Source organism: Paramisgurnus dabryanus, chromosome 1, assembly GCF_030506205.2.
Source record: "Paramisgurnus dabryanus chromosome 1, PD_genome_1.1, whole genome shotgun sequence".
Taxonomy (NCBI): Eukaryota; Metazoa; Chordata; class Actinopteri; order Cypriniformes; family Cobitidae; genus Paramisgurnus; species Paramisgurnus dabryanus.
This window is the reverse complement of record NC_133337.1, coordinates 64,367,293-64,385,917: the sequence shown is the minus strand read 5'-3', so window position 1 is coordinate 64,385,917 and position 18,625 is coordinate 64,367,293. Positions and strand designations below refer to the sequence as shown.

General features: G+C 36.7%; 1 protein-coding gene across 5 annotated transcripts in view; it reads right to left on the bottom strand.

Moving 5' to 3' along the window:
- Positions 1–18,625, bottom strand: part of raraa (retinoic acid receptor, alpha a) — a 161,356-nt gene that overhangs the window by 98,140 nt on the left and 44,591 nt on the right. The window lies entirely within an intron of this gene.

The following is an 18,625-nucleotide window of genomic DNA, read 5'->3' as shown; positions in this document are numbered from 1 at the left end:
GTTAAAAGGATAATAGAAAGGCAGTAAGAAGAGAGAAAGAGAGATGGGAAGGGGGTGGGGTGAAAGAAAAACAGGACGAGATTCATTTTTCATCCCTCCTCCCCATAACATCCATTCATCCATCCCCTCCAGTCTGAGACAAACTGAGAGCCTTAATGTCCATTGTGTCTGATTCAGTGTCTGTTAGTATAGCACACTATGCATTGCTATGCTGTTGCTAGGGTGTTCTGGGTGGTTACTAGGGTTGTGCTATGAGGTTGTTAATATGTTCTAGATAGTTTTTTGCTTGCTTGGTGGCCCAAGAGCTCAATCTCAACTATCTATATTCTGGTATGATTCTGGTCCCTGATTAAATGTAAATCCATGGTATTTTGCCCATTTTATTTTAGGTGAGCTAAAAGTTTTATTGTTTTGATAAGTAATAACAGACTGATGATTTTGAGGTTGTTCATATCACAAATGTACTATACAATGCAGACAAGTTGTATGCCAAAGTTTAATATTTAGGCTATGTGATTCACGCCACACTATGTTTGTTGTCTGTTGGGTAGTATAGTATTTAGCATGCACATTGTGTGCGGGTTTAGGTTGAGATGTCTACACATTGTATACATATGCAGTCTGACTTACAGTATAAATGATTATAAACATATAGTTTCATCTCTAAATGAGATGAAAATCATTGGTTCAAAGCCGCAGTGTAATTTGTATGGTGTTAAAGGAAGAGTGTCAGAGAAATGGACGGTAAACTTCTGAAATGTGTTTGAGAAGGTTTCTTTTCTCTGGAGAGACGCCTGCAGCGCAACCAGCCGACTGAATCTAAACCACATGGTTTTACTGACTGGCATCAAACACACACTCACACACACAAAGAAAAACACACAAGTATGTGTTTGCGCACGCGTTCAGTTCTTGCTGTCCACCCACACCCTCAGTAGCAAATAAACTCTCTCTCATCCTCTCTCTCTCTCTCTCTCACACACACACACACACACACGCGCTCACACGCACGCGCGCGCGCGCACACACACACACATACATTAGTAAGGCCATATAATAGAAATAAATTGGCCATTGCCAAAATAGTTTAATTTTTTTAATTTTTTTATTTAAATTTGTTTCAAATTAATAATAAACTTGTATAGCCAGATTTCTTATTTAATCTGTTAATAATGATGATTTATGTTCAACCCAGCATTGGGTCAAAAAGGGACGAGCCCAGTTGTAATTTAACCCATGCTGGGTTGTTTCAACCCAAAATGCTGAGTTGTTTTAGCCCATTGTTTGGTCAAATATAAACCAAATATATATGGGTTAATTTCAAACCAGCTGCTGGCCATGTTTTTTTTTTACAAGTTTATTTTAAAATTTAAAAAAAATTTAATTAAAAAAATGTAAGATTTTTTCTTTAAATGGCCACATTTTTTGTATTGAGTGTATGATGCAATAAGTAACAATAAAGAAAATAACAAAGTAACCAAAATGTTCTGATGTTTTTGAAGTGGTATAGCATGGCTTTCTTTTAATATATTTCCTAAAAAAATGTAGTTAGATTAATTACATTTTTACATAAGCAATGCACACATCGCTGATACAAATAAACACTTAAGTTTGTTTGTGGAATCTACCATTCTCATACAATTACACAGAGTGCATAATAGAGTGTAATAGATGATCCTTAATAACAATTCTTGAATCATGCATCAATGCATATGAATATATATTTCTGAAAGGGCTTTAATAAAAAAATATAATTGTCAATTGTTTCCCCTAAAATTGTATTTTGAGTTATCATTCTTATTAATGAAATTTACATTGTTTTCATTTCATTATCATTGTATACTTTAATGCTTAGTTGTAAGACTGTGTACAACAAACCCCACTGTGTAATTTTTTTTTTAATCCTAGCTATGACAGTCAAACTCTTCCTAAAAGTGGGCTGATGTTGACCAGAATAAGCTGACATTACTATATTTTTTACTATTTCATATCTGGGCTGTGATTCAGGTCTCTTTTGTTGCTCTGAATTATTGGGGTGACAGAAAGTTGCAGAAGTGCAAATATGTCACCTGATAACCATCATCGATCCTACTTAACTGATTATATAATGTGATTTCATCATCGTGCTGTCCATTTACTCCTCTAAAGCTGGCACATTGCCTGTATGTGCAGATGAAAGCTTTTGAATACGTTTGATCAAACACACACACAAAACCTAGTCATTTCTTTACTACCCATTTAAAGTGTCAATATAGTTTTTTATAAACGTTTTTGACCTCACATGATCAGACCATTTCCATAAGTTCTCAATAAATCTCTTGCTCACTTACTGTAGAAGCTCATTGGCTGACCCAGTACTGCATGATATTATCCCAGCTATCCCACGTGTAACGGCAAGTTACAGGTTTCAAACATTTAGGGCTCTATCTTACATCCGGCCCAATGCAAGGGTCTTTTGCTAGTTTCCACCCTGCACAATTATCATTTTCACGTTTAGCGCCACGTTGTTTAAATAGCAAATGCATTTGCGCACATGGGCGTCTTGGTCTGAAAACGAGGTGTGTTCAGGCGCATTGTTGGCGCGTTGCTATTTTGAGGCAACTAAAATAGACTACGCCATTGACCAACAAAAACCTGGTCTAAAGTCAATGGCGCAATAGTGTTTTTTGTTATTTAAAGAGCACATTAGTTATATACGCCTATAAACGGGACATACGGGACGACAATGCGGGTTTGTTTATCACATACATGAATGGCAGCAGCACAAAAACGCTTTTAAATATGAAAGATTAAAGGATTGAATGTAAAAGATTATTATTGAGTCTCTTGGACATAAATGAGGACCGATTATGAGACGTTAGAAGGCACAAAGAGCTGCTTAACCTGCAGCCTGGTAAGTAAATAAATGCTTTGCTTTAAACAAATGCATCTGTTTTTAAATGTTTTTTTTTTAAATGCTACCTTGCTTATTTATTGTACACTCTAAAAAACAAACGGTGCTATATAGCACCAAAACTGTTGCTTTGGATCGTAACCATAGAAGAACGATTTTTAGTGCCATATAGCACCGGTGAAGCACCTGTGTAGCACCTGTGTAGAACCATATAGGGGCCATATAGCACCACTACAGCACCACATATGGTTCTACAAAGCACTATATGGTTCTACACAGGTGCTTCACTGGTGCTATATGGCACTAAAAATGGTTCTTCTATGATTACGAGCAAAGAACCACTTTTGGTGCTTTATAGCACCGTTTGTTTTTAGAGTGTATATGATGACTCTGTGCCTGTGGATATGGTGGGATGAGAAACATTTTTAAGTAATGCTTAAAAAAAACTGTCGCTGTCCAAGTGCTGAAAGGTGCGGAGAGCCGTTTGTAAATTCTTTATCTCCTGTTTGTTACAAATAAAGTATTTTTACAGTACAAACCTTTTCTTACATACTTGTAAATTATTTTTTGATTATATTGGATAGCCATACATTTAAAGCAATTAAAAGCCTGCTTTTTTACTTCCATGACTAAAAGAAAACAGGTTTTAAAGTTTTTAATAAAAAAAAATACATTTCAATACAAGTGAAAAACAACACAATTATTTAACATTAATCTTAAACTGGGGATCTTCTTCCTCCGCTTAGTTTTTCAGTTTACAAAGTCCGTCATCTAAATAGGGATTAGACATAGCGCCAGGGCAACTGGCTTTTAAAGTGGATGAGAGCTGAGACTCCCATTAGTTTATTGCACGTTACGCCCAAAATACTCCCATTACCCATTAAAAATAGGACCAACCCTTTTCCACCATGCGCTCGGCGCACAAACCATTTTTCCCGTTGTTAAAAATTAGCAAAAGTGGATTCGGACACGCCCATTTAGACGTTGCGCTGTGCGCTTTAGACAATGCGCTTAGGTTGTTAAAATAGGGCCCTTAAAGGCCCTGATAAGTCAAACATGTTTTGAGTTTGTCTGTGTTCTTAACCACTCAACCAAATTTGAATGATGGAAAAAATGCCAAGAAAATAAAATTAGTTTATCAAATCAAAATAGGCTGCATTCTCTGCTCTCAAGCGGTGGGGGTGTCTCCACTGTTGGTGCTGAAACCACGCCCTCTCACGGGAAAGCTGTGTTAAGGGCGGGGCCATGCTTAACTCAGATAGGTAGAAAAACTCATAGTTCTACATAGTTTATAGTCTTTGTGGTGTGTTTCAGCATTACATTTCTTAAATTTTTTATATATTTTGAAACTTTTTAAGATTTGGAAAAATAGGTCAACAAGTTTACAACAAATGGTAAAACACCTGTTGGAAAGCATCTTTGCAGCGATTTTTTGTGAGGGCATATCAGTGAACACCCGACCACTCGACCTCGACCACTCGGTGAGTTTCACGTCTTTGTAAACGAAAGTTTAATGGATTTTTAGGAAGGATTGTTCCAGTGCACCTATGCAGCCATTGTGGGGGTGAGGAGGTGATACCACAGAAGCAGAAAATTCTTGGGCCAGCAGCATATATCCAAATTTCACTCAAAACCGTTCTATTTCATCATAAACAATCAGAAAACAGGGCTTTAAGTATAAAATACCAAACTTATCTTTTAAGTGAATGTTGGCATAACTTTTTTGTGAACATGCCAAGCAATTATGAATAAGAGGTTATGTTATATTTTCAGTACTCTCAGATTATTTCATTAAACAATATTTCCCCTAGATAAAATAATGGAAATATACTATGCACTAGGAGTAGACAATATGGCCAAAATTTCTATCAATACGGTATAAATCCAATAATGGTATAAAATTTAAATAAAAGCCTTGGGATAAACTGCAAAGAATGACCATAACGAATATCTATACCAAAAAACTTCTGAACAAATGAATTTGCCATGTCTACCTGTATGAAAACTCCTCCCATAAAACTATATAATATTTTTAAATGATATAAATAAATTGATATTCACCTTTAATTTGCATGTAGTCATCATACAAAATTAAATGTAAACTCACTTTCAAGTAGAGCCATAGTTTTGATCAATTTGCTATTATAGTAATATGTAGAAAAATATTAATAAGTGAAAGTTACCCTAAAATGTTTGAATTTTAGTAGGCTATTTAATGTTATAGTTGGACAGAAAAAATATATTAAAGCTTTATTTGTAATTGCATAGCAAGCTGCATAGTAATATATTAGATACTGGCATACTACATTATAATATTTTACTAATATCGAGACGAGTCTCATTGCTACATACATGCTTTTGTCTTTTGCATGTTTCTCATCTTTTCCTTTTTCTAACCTGGACACTTGATGCACAATATGCAAATAGTCTTTGTGGATGAAATATCTACAGTAGATGACCGTCCGCATTTACCAGAAGGTTCAGTATAAACACAAGGCCACAATGTGATTGATTTGACCTTTCATTTCCAGTGTAACAAATGACCTGGAGGTGACAGCAACCACAATCTCTTTCTAGATTTTCATGATTAGATTGGACTGCCAAATGGTTTTAATCAAAATAAGATTAAAACTGTAACAAAACTCACTTTTATAACTGGACAGCCAACTTACTGCATTAAACATATAACACATAGAGGTCATATGATAACATTGGGGTCATATATTCTCATTGGGGTCCAATTCTGACATTTGTGACCCTGAACCACAAAACTAGCCATAAGCAGCATGGGTTTATATGTAGCAATTGCCAAAAGCAATTTGTATGGGTCAAAATTATTTATTTTTATGACAAAAATCATTAGGACATTAAGTAAAGATCATAGTCCATGAAGATATTTGAATATCCTACCATAAGCATGTGTTTATCATTAGTTATGTGTTGCTTAGGACTTCATTTAGACAACTTTAAAGGCTTTCTTAAGGCTTTTTTAAAGGTGATTTTCAGATTATTTGATTTTTTTGCACCCTCAAATTCCAGATTTTCAATTTTTTTTATCCATATATTGTTCTATCCAAACAAACCATACATCAATTTTTAAAGCTTATTTGTTCAGTTTTCAGATGATGTATAAATGGACCCTTATGACTGGTTTTGAGGTCCAGAGTCCCTATGAATTTAGACATTGGGAAAACTGAATAGTTTTAACAGAAACCTTTGAAATACTGTAAAATCTTATTCCATCTCATACAGTGAATCTCTTAGATATTTAGTTTTTAGCTTCTGCACTTATATAACTGAAAATAGCTGCTGAAGAGGGTTTTTAAATATGACCGTTGAATGAACTGACTTGCTTTTGCTATTAAGCAAGTATTCCAAAGCTTTTCCTTACCACACAACCTTGGATATAAAGCCAATAGACGAAAGTATTTCGAATCTAAAAAAGTAAACAGAATCTGAAATCCAGATTAGGTTTTCATGTGCACACACCCATGTTGAAATAGGGACAGAAGGTTTATTTAAAAAGTGTTCAACTGTAACCAAGAATCCCTGATACGTGTCTTTAAAAAGAAAATCTGAAAAAAGATTTGGAACTGAAAAATAACTGTTGAGAAGTGCTTTTATTTAGCTTTTTACTTTTCAGATTAAAATTGCTTGATTGCATAAAATTTTGATTCACAATACTCCTTAAATTGGCTTCATATTTGGTAACATAATTTTACAAGCGATTTTGACATGATAAAGATAATACTGAAATGTGCACTGTTAAATAACACTTGTTAGTAGAGCTGGGCAAAAAATAAATCTTCTGCCATTCTCATGCGTATCTCATCAGAAGGCGATTTTTTGCCCAGCTCTACTTTTAAGGCTAAAAAATGTATAAATATTTCTTTGTATTTCTGTTTTTGCTGTGTTATGGCTTTTTCTATAAACACTACCATAAGCTCTGTAAAAAGTATTTTATTAGTCTGATACAAAGACATTGATTGACTTTAAATCCAATCCAGTCATATTAAGAAACACAAATATTCAAACATAAGTGTCTTGATTTATACAGAAAAGACATTGAAGGTCCAGTCCATACACTTTAACAGCATGAAGGCCTATTCAAAATCAGCATCATGTTTATTAAAATGTCTTAATCTGTGTAATTTTCCAGGGGGAGTGAATAAAAACAATTATTTTTATGGTTCCATTTGATGAAGCTATAGGTGTGACTTTTAATCACATTCAGGTCAAATGTGTTCGAGCAGCCACATTAGACCTATTGATCTAATGTGCAATGTATAAACACAATGTTTTTACATTGCTCCTGACTTCTAGCACGAATCCACAATGTTTTGCATGATCGCAATCATTAGTAGAACTAAAGCGGCTCTTTCATTTTTGTTTCATTTTGCGCAAGCTGATTTTATCAATTGCTCTAAAAGAAGAATTCTTGTTTTTAACCAAGATTTGAGTTAAAATAACATAAAAATGTGAGTAATTTGAGTAATTCTAAATTAACACATTATTGAGTAAATTCAACTTCATTTGTGTGTTTTTAACTGAAAAGAGAGATTTGTTAGTGTTTAATGTTCATTTATCTTTGAGATTTATGCTGCATTCCAGGCAGGTTTTTGAGCCTGTAAATCATGACTTCAAAACCACAACTCACAACTCTGAACTGGGAGTACGCAGGCAACCTGTAACCCGTGTTTTATCAACCTTCTACCCATGAAAGTGCACTGTAATGGCAGTCAAACCCGTGACTTTCCACCTGAGAACTTGAACTAGTTCTATGTACTCCCAGTTTAGAGTCGTGAATCTTGGTTTTGAAGTCGTTATTTGCGGGTTACAGGTTGCCTGGAGTTTTGTTGTTATCATTGTTCAGAAGAGTGGTGCTTGTGTTTAGACTGAAGGTGACACAATGAATATCATGATTTGTGTTAATTCACTCAATGAGCAATAACTGTGCCAATGCCAGAACTGAGACCAGTCTTTTCTTACTCAATAGTATCCAACTGCAGCCCCGCAGAGCCCACGATTTAGGCCATTGTTTAAGGCCTTAAGAAAGGGGCGGGCCCGCAGCAAATGCTTTATGAGACACGCCGAAATGTGTGAAATTAAAAAATCATAACAGACAACACGGTTATAATATTTATATTTTTTTCTGCCATTGTCATGACTATATAGACGGTTTCAGCAATAATAACATAAACAAGCGGCTGTCGCGGTCCGCACGTAACTTCCGGTAAACTCCGCTAATAATACATAACAACAAAGTACTTTAAACATACACTCTAAAAAACAAACGGTGCTATATAGCACCAAAACAGTTGCTTTGGATCGTAACGATAGAAGAACCATTTTTAGTGCCATATAGCACCGGTGAAGAACCAGTGAAGCACCAGTGAAGCACCTGTGTAGAACCATATAGTGCTATGTAGAACCATATGTGGTGCTATATGGCCCCTATATGGTTCTACACTGGTGCTTCACTGGTGCTTCACTGGTGCTTCACTGGTTCTTCACTGGTTCTTCACCGGTGCTATATGGCACTAAAATGGTTCTTCTATCGTTACGATCCAAAGCAATTGTTTTGGTGCTATATAGCACCGTTTGTTTTTTTAGAGTGTAGTTTATTTATATAACAAGCAAAAAAACAACACATAGATTACCTAGGAAACCAAAACATGTGTTATTTTCGACGAGGCATTTGTTCAAGAGATCAGTTTAGCAACTAGTCAAAACGAAACCGGAAGTAAGGTTCGGATCCAGACGTGTATCACGTGCATCAGATGAAACCGTCTATATATTAAGTGAATTGTTTATAGTAGCCACTAAGTACCGATTGTGTATTAAACATGTGTTTTTTGTGTTTAAATGTTTGTTCATATGAAAAGTTCAAGTATCACTTTGTTAATGTTTATTTGAATTCTAAAAACAATAAAGTTTGACAGTAAACTTTAAGTATTTGTTACCTAATGAACATTAAATAGATAGTGATGATGAACATGAAGTAAATACTACATTTTAATAGTCAAATGGAAAACGCTATGCAATGATGTTTCATTAGTTATGAAAATATGAAAATAAATGTTAATAAATCAACAGATATATAATTATGTTTTAGTATTTTCAGATATTGGTTTTCAAATATTATACATATAAATCTCATTAAAATGTATTTAAAAATAAGAACGGCATGAGATGGGTGGCCTGGATTGTGTGGCCTGAAATGTGGGGGGCTGCAGCTGGGTATATCTCTTTTTACTTGCTCATCAAAATTTGGTATATAATAATAAATATGTAAAGAAAAGAGTAGATTTTACATGATTAAATCGGGAAGATTCCATTATAGACGTAAGCCTTAAAAGTACTTTAAAATGTTTTGGTAGCAATATTTTACATAATATGTTTTGAGAAATATTACAAATTTTTATAGTGGTGGCGTGCATGATCTCTGAGAGACAATGTTGATATTTGAAATCACCTAAACAAACACGCCCCTACCCCAACAGAATCTGGACCTTCTTATGATAGACCTGCCCCACACATACGCAACCCAGGCAACAATGTCAGTTAGTAGGCATGCCCATTACTGATGATTGGCTGAAGTGTGTTTTGGTGCTCAGCCCGACTCCTTTTTCCAAAGTGTTTTTCAAAATCATGCATCCCGCCTTTAACCTAGTTGAGTTTATTTTTTTCGTAATTTCCATGTGTGAAATTTACTTGAAAAATATGCAAAAACTTCTACTTTTTTTCCCCAGTGCATTACATTATTGGAGCGCGTGTATTTAAGCCCGTCATTTCTCCCAATTGTGTTTAAGACTCGCCCATGGACCATCACCTCGAAGTAATCAGGACAGAAGCGATCGAACATGAACAAAAGAGATGGATTAAAACACCATGTGTGAATTGGATGTCTCCCTCATGTCCACTTGTGATCCGATCGACCAAAACACATCTTAATACCAGGTATGAACAAGCTCTGACTGTCTGGACAGCAAATATCTTCGTAAAGATCAGGACACAGCCGTGTATTCACATCCTCTCCACCCTAAAGCTGAACAATTACCCCTCCATCAAGCACACTGACACCTCCATCAGATTAATGATGCTGGGGTTAACGTGTGTGCATGTGTCTATGTGTGTGTGCGTATGTGGTCGGGCACCATTTAGAATAATGATAACTCACTTTAGATAATTTAATTATGTTCAGGAGAGCATTTACATATAAATGTACATAAATGTGTGTTTATCTGTGTGTATAATTGATTTCTCAGGGTACTGATAACCTGCGATATGTGAATTGGGAGGTCATTTATCTGTTTGTGTGCATGTGTCAAAATGACCATCCCACACTAATGGTGTCAGGTTTCGAGGTGAGGTCCTAGCGCTGATGACCAGAAGCTTCCCTGTGTGCTGCCTAAACATTAGTCCTGTCTTAAACACCACATTAATGAGAAACGCCCTCTAAAACACACACAAAGTTCAGAATGAGGGAAGGAAGAAGAAACAGAAACATTTAATGGATATTTAATGACGCTTATGAACAAGATGAGATATTGAAGAACTTGATTTTTTCAGAACAAACAGTGAGCGGTGCACATGCAGAAATCTCTGTTATGATGCAAAATTGGTAACACAACTCCCACAACTTTACATGATATTGTTATTTCTACATACTGTACTGTATGGCTCAGGTGTACAAGATTTTTTGCTCAACTGTGATACAGTATGTGCCCAATTGTGATGCTTACTATTTGTTGCAGGGTTTGTTCAATTCCCAAACTCTAAAGATGAGCAAATGTAATAGCAATGTTTAATGTAGCAAAATAACCAACTACTGTTGCATGTCATGCATCCATTAAAGCCACATTTACATAACTAATCATACATGATTTAGATAAGCTCTACATTAAACAGCTAAGATGAAACAAATGTCTCAATATGAGCTACCAAAGATGAACTAATTAAACCATTAATTCTCTGTTTCTATGCCTTCATTACAACCAGATCTCACTGGAATTTGTACTTACTTTATGAAGTGACCAATTCATATGATGTGAATCATACAAAAACGTATGATTACAAGAAAAAGGCAATGCTAAAGCCCCAACGTCACAGGGGCGAAGGCAAATCATACTTAAACATATAAATGAGATTGTGCAGATTCATACGAATCGGCCCCCATAAGGGCAAATACCATATCAATCAAACATCATAAAGCATAATAACAGAGGCTGTAGTACACATTAATCTTATCGAATCACTATTATAACTTTTTACTGCAATAATTCAAGCCACATTACTTTTTTCGTACTACATCAAACTATCCGTTTCACAGCAAGACAAGTGTTAAAAAGTAACAGTGTACTACTCTGTTTGCATCCAGGCATGTACTGGCCATCGGGACAACCGGGAGATTCCCGGTGGGCCGCGGGCTTTGTGGGCCGGTGGGCATGTTAAAAGTTAGTAAATGTAATTATATTACTTGCTGTGTTAGTCTAACTTAATATCTTTGCGTCTCTTACTGGACCAAAGAAGCTAATGCAAGCTGCACGATTGACAAGTAAACAAGCGTGTTGATTGCATGGTCTATGCATGTCGCACTGGCCAATCAGAATCAAGTTATTACAAACAGCTGCGTTCGACTTCATGCAGCCCTGCGCAGAGTGATCGATGCATGACATCAGTGTACTGCGAGAACAATTCGAAAGCTGTCCTCCCTGGTATCTTCCACGGATTAGTCTGCATGTAGTCGAAAACAGCAATTTACTGAAATCAACTGACAAAATCTAACAAAATCTCTGAACTCAGGTCTGGATGAATTCCAGAGCTGAATTTTAGTCCCAGTCCAGCCCTGTTTGCACCCACAATACATTTTGAAGTGTCACCAAGTGAAGGTTTGTGTTCTGTACAATATATAAATGCCACAAACAAAGCTTTGCCTTTCATTACTTTTTCAAATACAAAAAACCCATCCATGATTATGTTACTGTAAACGAACAGTAAAATGATCTGAGCAGTTATATAACAGAGAACTGTAGAAACCTGCCAGAACCCCAAACAATTATCTACAAGAACACGACGTCCAAGAATGAAGTGTTTGATTATATAACTGCCCTTTCTCTAAATCTTTGATTTTACGTTTGCATTTAGTTGTTTATCAATCGAGATTTACAGAAAAAAAAGCCGAGCGGAATTCCGAGACGACATAAAAATGTCTGGAACGCAATGGTACGTGCAACATTCCAACATTTAAATCAATCCATTCATAGTGTTGTGTGAGTATTGACAGAGCGCATTAGGCAGATGAATGGCTGTTGAAGACGACATCGTGATGTGTGGAAAACAGAGCTGAAGCTGAGCTCCAGGGAAAGACTGTTTGTTGGATTGATAGGTCAATAAACACCACCACACTTCGAGGCATCATTAGTCGCAATTCGCTGCAATTTCACGTGCTGCAGCATTCTCTCGGGCCATTCGTTAAGATCGACCAATCAGCTTTCAGCTCTAATCCATTAACGACTCTTATGGTCAGCTAAATTCAAAGCCAAAAACAAAAGCTTAATATATCTCCCTGATGTTCTACATTAAAAGCAATTAAAGCACCTACGGCTAGTTGTTTATTTTGACTACTGAGAGGTTGATACCAATGTGCATCTCTTAAAGGATGCGACCGCAGCAGTCAGAAGCCCCCTGAAGCCGTTTAACGGATCGCATGCGTTTATCCTTGTGTGTGTATGTGAAGGAGTTCTGGCTGAAGCAGGTGGGCTATGACCAATGACCCACCAGAAGACAAATGCTTTTAGCAGGAGGGCTGCTGACATTTATGTTTCATGTGGTAATGGACGATGACCCTCAGAGTTCAAGGGTCAACCGCGCCGAGAGTCATTCCAGCACAGCGGACGGCGGCTGAAACTTGAGCCAATCAAAACAGAGCATGCCGCGACATCCCACACACGACAGCTACAGTGAGAACAAACTACGAGACCTGCATTCTAGCACAAAATTAACACAATATTCAGCATCGCATTATTTTATCCTAAATTTATTGCATTTAGGATAAAATCATGAAAAAGAAACGTATTACATTTTGATGTCATCGCATAAAGCATATTATGACCACAAAGTTTTTGTGTCAAGTCACAACTAATCTCAAAAAACATATAAAAAAGCATTATTAGTTAATATGTAAGTGAATAGGGACTGTCCAGTATAAAAAACATCACAGCAGCATTATTTAAGTTGCTCTTATATTGCTGGGTTTGAAGTATCGCATACGAAATTAATGATGGAAACGCCAAATTTCAAAAACTTTTTATGCTCGCTTAAGGTGGTTTTTGACCTATGCGAGAAAAAAGTACATGCAAATAATAGGAGGTGGAAATGCTTTTGCTGAACAAATTCTGAACTAGCGAACATTAAACCCATTTGACTGATCGTCTAGCTGTATCCGTTCACGTTGTCTTTCCCGTATATGGGGCTTTAAGTATATAATGGCCTCACTGTCATTTATTTGGAGAATTTGATGAAAATGCACCTAATTCGCATTTATTTGTTTTTCTTTTTTTGTGAATTTTGAAAAGATTTGCTTCAAGGTTGGTTACACAGAGTAAGAGAGAGATGAGATGATTATGTAAGGCCCACAAAACATTAAAGTAATGTAGATTTACCTCAGGAACTTATCTATAAACAGCCACATCATATGTTAACTTTTTAATCTGACGTGACCATAAAAATTTATGAAGTTGTAAACAATAGATAAAAACGAATTTGCAATGTGAATCATATATTTGTGCTGAGTTAAGACACCAAAAAGTAGGCGCTCATCCACATTTAAAGAGAGGAAACACATTGTGTGTTGTTTACGTCAAAGGCCAACCAATCAAATGGATCTGGTAGTAGTTTGCAAAATTTAGCTGATGCCAACATGGACAAGTTTCTTGACACATTCTCCTCAAAAAGTATATACACAAGGCAAAAGGTAATTCAACCTAGGGTACATTAAATACGAGTTCACGGAAAACGATGCATTTTTAATGTTTGGTTTTAAGGACACTTTTTTTACTTCGTTTGGACGGTAAACAATTGTTTGGGTGGCCACTTTATGCTGAAAGTAAAATCAGTTGACAAGCACTTAACTGTTGTTTACTCTAAAACTTCTTATCCATTCATTATAATGTGGGTGGTACAGTGCAAAAAACGCAAAGGTTTGCGAAAGTGACACTATACATCACTGGCTTGTAAGCTAGCAGGTCTAGTTGTGCGTTTTTATTTAATCAAGTTCACTGTATTCCTGCATGATTTCACATCGACATGACATTTTCCACACCCATAAAACAGATCTTACCCATTTTAACCATTACTACAGTATAGATCAGAAATTTCTCTTATGAGTGCACTTTCAGGAGTCCAGACGTTAAAGTTTCAGAGGACATCTCAAGATCTCAAATGTGCCTCAAACTGTCTATATATATATATATATATATATTATGAGTTATTTTAGGGGTGGTTTCCCGGACAGGGTTTAGGTTAATCCATTACTAGGCCTTATTAATATTAGGTCATTTAAGAAGTTTTTTCAAAAAAACACTACAGGTGTGCATCTTGTCGGTACAAGGTGTTTTGAAATTAAAGTAGCTCAAACATGCATTTTAGTCTGGAACTAGGATAAGCCCTGTCCGGGAAACTGTCCCAAAATGACAGTTCAGAGAAGTGCAAACACTAATCTGACCCTGAGCGCAAATGTGATGACATAATGACATCAGAAACATGCTAATTAGTAGGTTCTGAATCTATTCACGATGGTCCAAATGATTCCCACCCCTAATCCGAAGCCCCATTGACTTCCATAGTATTCATTTTCCTAATATGGAAGTAAATGGGGCTTCTGATTAATTTGGTTACAAACATTCCTCAAAATATCTTCCTTCATTTTCATCCGAACAATTAACTTTATACAGGTTTGTAACAATATGAGAGTGAGTAAATGATGACAGAATTTTTTTTTTTGGGTGAACTATCCCTTTAAATTCTGTTATGACCACATGATCTGATCTGTGTTACCTTAATTTGTTTTATAGTGCTATATTTGTTATGCATGTCACATATCGTGTCTATTTTTATTTCTTCAAATGCATTTAAAAGAAACATCTGGGACAACTATAATACATTCATTACAAACAGTACAGAGAAATCTCCTGAGATATAAAAGAGCAACATCTGAGCAATAAAATTGCCACATAATACATAAAGCTGATACATACAGGCTAATGTTCTTCCATTCCGTTTAATACTTAACGTGATTTTGGTATTCATTTAGGATTTGAGATGCCTCATTCATACTGCAGAAAGAAATTCTGACTTCAATAAAACGACACAAAACAGGTTTCCAGACCATTAAAGTTTCCCAGCGTGTTACTGTTCCAGAGTTGACTCACAGATCTTGGAAATAAAACAAAACGTTTCAACACAAGTGCAGGGTTTGATATTTCAAGTCTTGCGCAAAACATTGTATGTTTACAGTAACCCCTCCACCCCACCCCATCCATAATTACTGCAGTTTTAAAGTGAATACAAGAGCACTGTATAATGCTTCTATATGATAGTGCTCATGTTACATGGTTTTTAGTTTCAGATTTAATGGTGATGGCCTTCTGGCATGTGTTTGTGACGGGACTACATTATTTTTTTTATCAATGGCAGAAGTAGAGAGTATATTGGAGACCTATTTCCTAAAAATCAATGGGAAAGTTGCTTGCACAAATAAAATAAAAGATTAAAAACACTATGTCATAACTTTTATTTGCACTAGAGCGTATTTAAATGTGAGAACCAGTTAAATCTAATTTATGCATTTGGCATACACTTTGATCCAAAGCAACTTACAGTGCACAAATTATATCAGTAAGTGTTTTTCCTTGAACCAATGATATTTGTGCTACTAATGCAATGGAGTTACATGAACCAATAACGTTTGTTTCAATGACATTAAACTTGGTGCAAGATGTCATGCAATGAAAAGTTTGATGACGCAAAAGAGCAAATGACAACACTGCAAACATTTCCACCGAATACTTATTAAATAACTTCTATGGAGTTCCTGGTAGAGCATTGCGGTTGTGTGTTCGATCCCAGTGAACACAGGTAAAGATAAAATTGCTCCACTTTAGATTAAAGCTTCTGCCCAAATGCAGAAAAACTTGGAAACTGTTTAGATTAGATCATAACAGTAAGATCCATATAGATTTTGACAGTGGCGTGTTTACCATTTTGGGGGCCCTAAGCAAAGTCCAAGAACCGGGGCCCCCCATGCCCCAGCATTGCCCAAGGTTTTTTATTTGAATTGCACAACCATAATATTCAGTATATATGATACATGATTCTGACTGATCTAACAAACTGAACTAACAAACACAAGCAAACAACAATGTAAGTTGGTTATTGCTTGAATTTATGGATTGGAATCACATAACTCTCATGTTTATATTGCAAAAACAAACTTACTGTGAGATACAACAAGCATATATGAGATTTTAATGACAATGATGAGATACAGAATATGATTTATGTATTTTCGATGTGATTTAAACCCCTGCGTGTCTTTATCACGTTTATACCTCTACGAACGTGAAACAAAAGATGCATGTCACTGATCAAACCAAACCACCAATCACAGGTGTGAAGCCCAAAGTCTTTAAAGTAAACTTGACCATTGAGTGAATGTTGTGCAGTTACGAGAGCATAGAGAGAGTCGAGCAAGGGCTCATTCCAGCACTTGTGTGGCTGGATTTGTGCACGCTAAGCAGAGGTGCGCTTTCCCGTAGAGTTTTGCTCATGAAGTAGCCTATATGTGCCCTCGCAAGGATGTGCGCAAATATTTTACTGCGTACATACTCGCAAATCTCTCGCTTGCGCGTGCTTTATCCGTACCTTAGATTTGGGTCTGAATAAACATAACATACTTTCGCACACCTTGTGGCTAGTAGGGGCCCCCAAGCCTGCGGGGCCCCATGCAATTGCGTGGTTTGCGTGGTGGGTAAACACGCCACTGGATTTTGAATGACAACGGTGTTTATTGTTGGGTGTTTCTTTGAAATCTGATGAGTCAGCAACCCAGAGCTCAGAGGTTACACACTTAAAGTCCCTCCAGGCTTACAAAACACTAAAATGTATATTGTACAACAATTTTCTGCCCGATTTATATGAGCTCGGTTACAAGACCACTGCTATACACTATTACAGACCAGACCGATGAAACCGGATCATGTGTGGCTGCAAAAAAGATGAAGACAGTGCTCTCTTAGTCCCTGATGAGTCCTGTCTCAGCCACATGTGTTTTTATTTACTGACCATCTTCAGACAGACCTCTTTGTCTCAGGAGTCATCAATCAAATGTCTCCCAGTCCAAACAGAAAAGCAGATGAGAGACAAAGGGAGGAGATGGGGGTGGGCAGAAGGAGGGGTCGGGAGTTGACCTGGGACCAAAACCCTCGATAAATCAGGACCAAACAATAACAAGCGCAGCTTAATGTTGCCGAGATAATTCATCAACTCAGCACGAGCCGAGAGCGACCCACTCAGAGTCACTGTGGGAAGGTGGGATATCGCTTATCTGAGATGCTACAAGATTGTGTGCATGTGTACTCAAAAAAAAATATATATATCTATAAAGTTTCTTTGCAGGGCATTAGGGGATTATACAATTGACTTCTCATAAGAACAAAACTTTCACTTTCATGTGGACCAGAAACGGAGTTTTAAGGAATCTAGTTCACTTTGCATTTACACTGGCACATTTCATTTGGTCCAGCTGTGATTTAGTTCTAAGAGGATCTCAGTCCACGTATCATTCATGCTGTGTTTTTGCGTTACTTTCAACCCTGCTCTTTCCTACTTACAGTACTATAGTAATAACCGTAAATTATGCATAGTTACATATAACTAAAACAATACCAAAGGTAACACTATAGAAAATGTGTTCTTCATATGTAACAAGGACACCTTATATGAAAAAAAAATCACTTTTATATGTTGTTTGAACAGAATTGTGTATCGCCTGTGTGTGTTTAAAAGCACCCTGTAATGAGAATCCCCGTAACACCTCAATAGGCTCATGGGACAAGCTGTTGACGTTTTTTGAGCAAATTGATGTCATATTTGCACAACATATTTGCACTAAATGCTGCACAAAAAGCTTCCAATACAAGAGAAAAGCTGAAGCCGCGCCGGCGATTTTGCCGCTTACCGCGTACCGTTTGAAACGGCCATTACGCTCTCAAGATGCTTTTACGTGAGCAGATTGTGTTCTGCACACTTGCGAGGATGGTTTCTGCAGGTGGATAGTTCTGCGTGCACGAGAGGATGCTTTTCCATTTTGGCCCACAGGCCGCCTGTTGCCGACCACTGATCTATAGCGTATTTGGACCTGAAACTTCACATTCTAAGGACACCTGAGACGAAGGGGCAGTTCACATTTTGCATCTAAAACCGTAAAAAATGCAACAGCATTGCTTTACTCCTACTTTCCAAAGAGCTTGGCCGTTTGCTCTCCCGTAGCATCTGCCGTTGCTAAGCAACCATGAGCTAATCTCTACATAGATTAGTAATGCATCTTCCTGCATTGTTTCTTCTGTTTGTGTCAAAATAATAGCCATACAGCTCTGGGTATCCTTGTACTGCTATGATCAGCTGTTCCTCTACCTTGTGGTGATACAGAAGGATACAATGTTTACATGATAC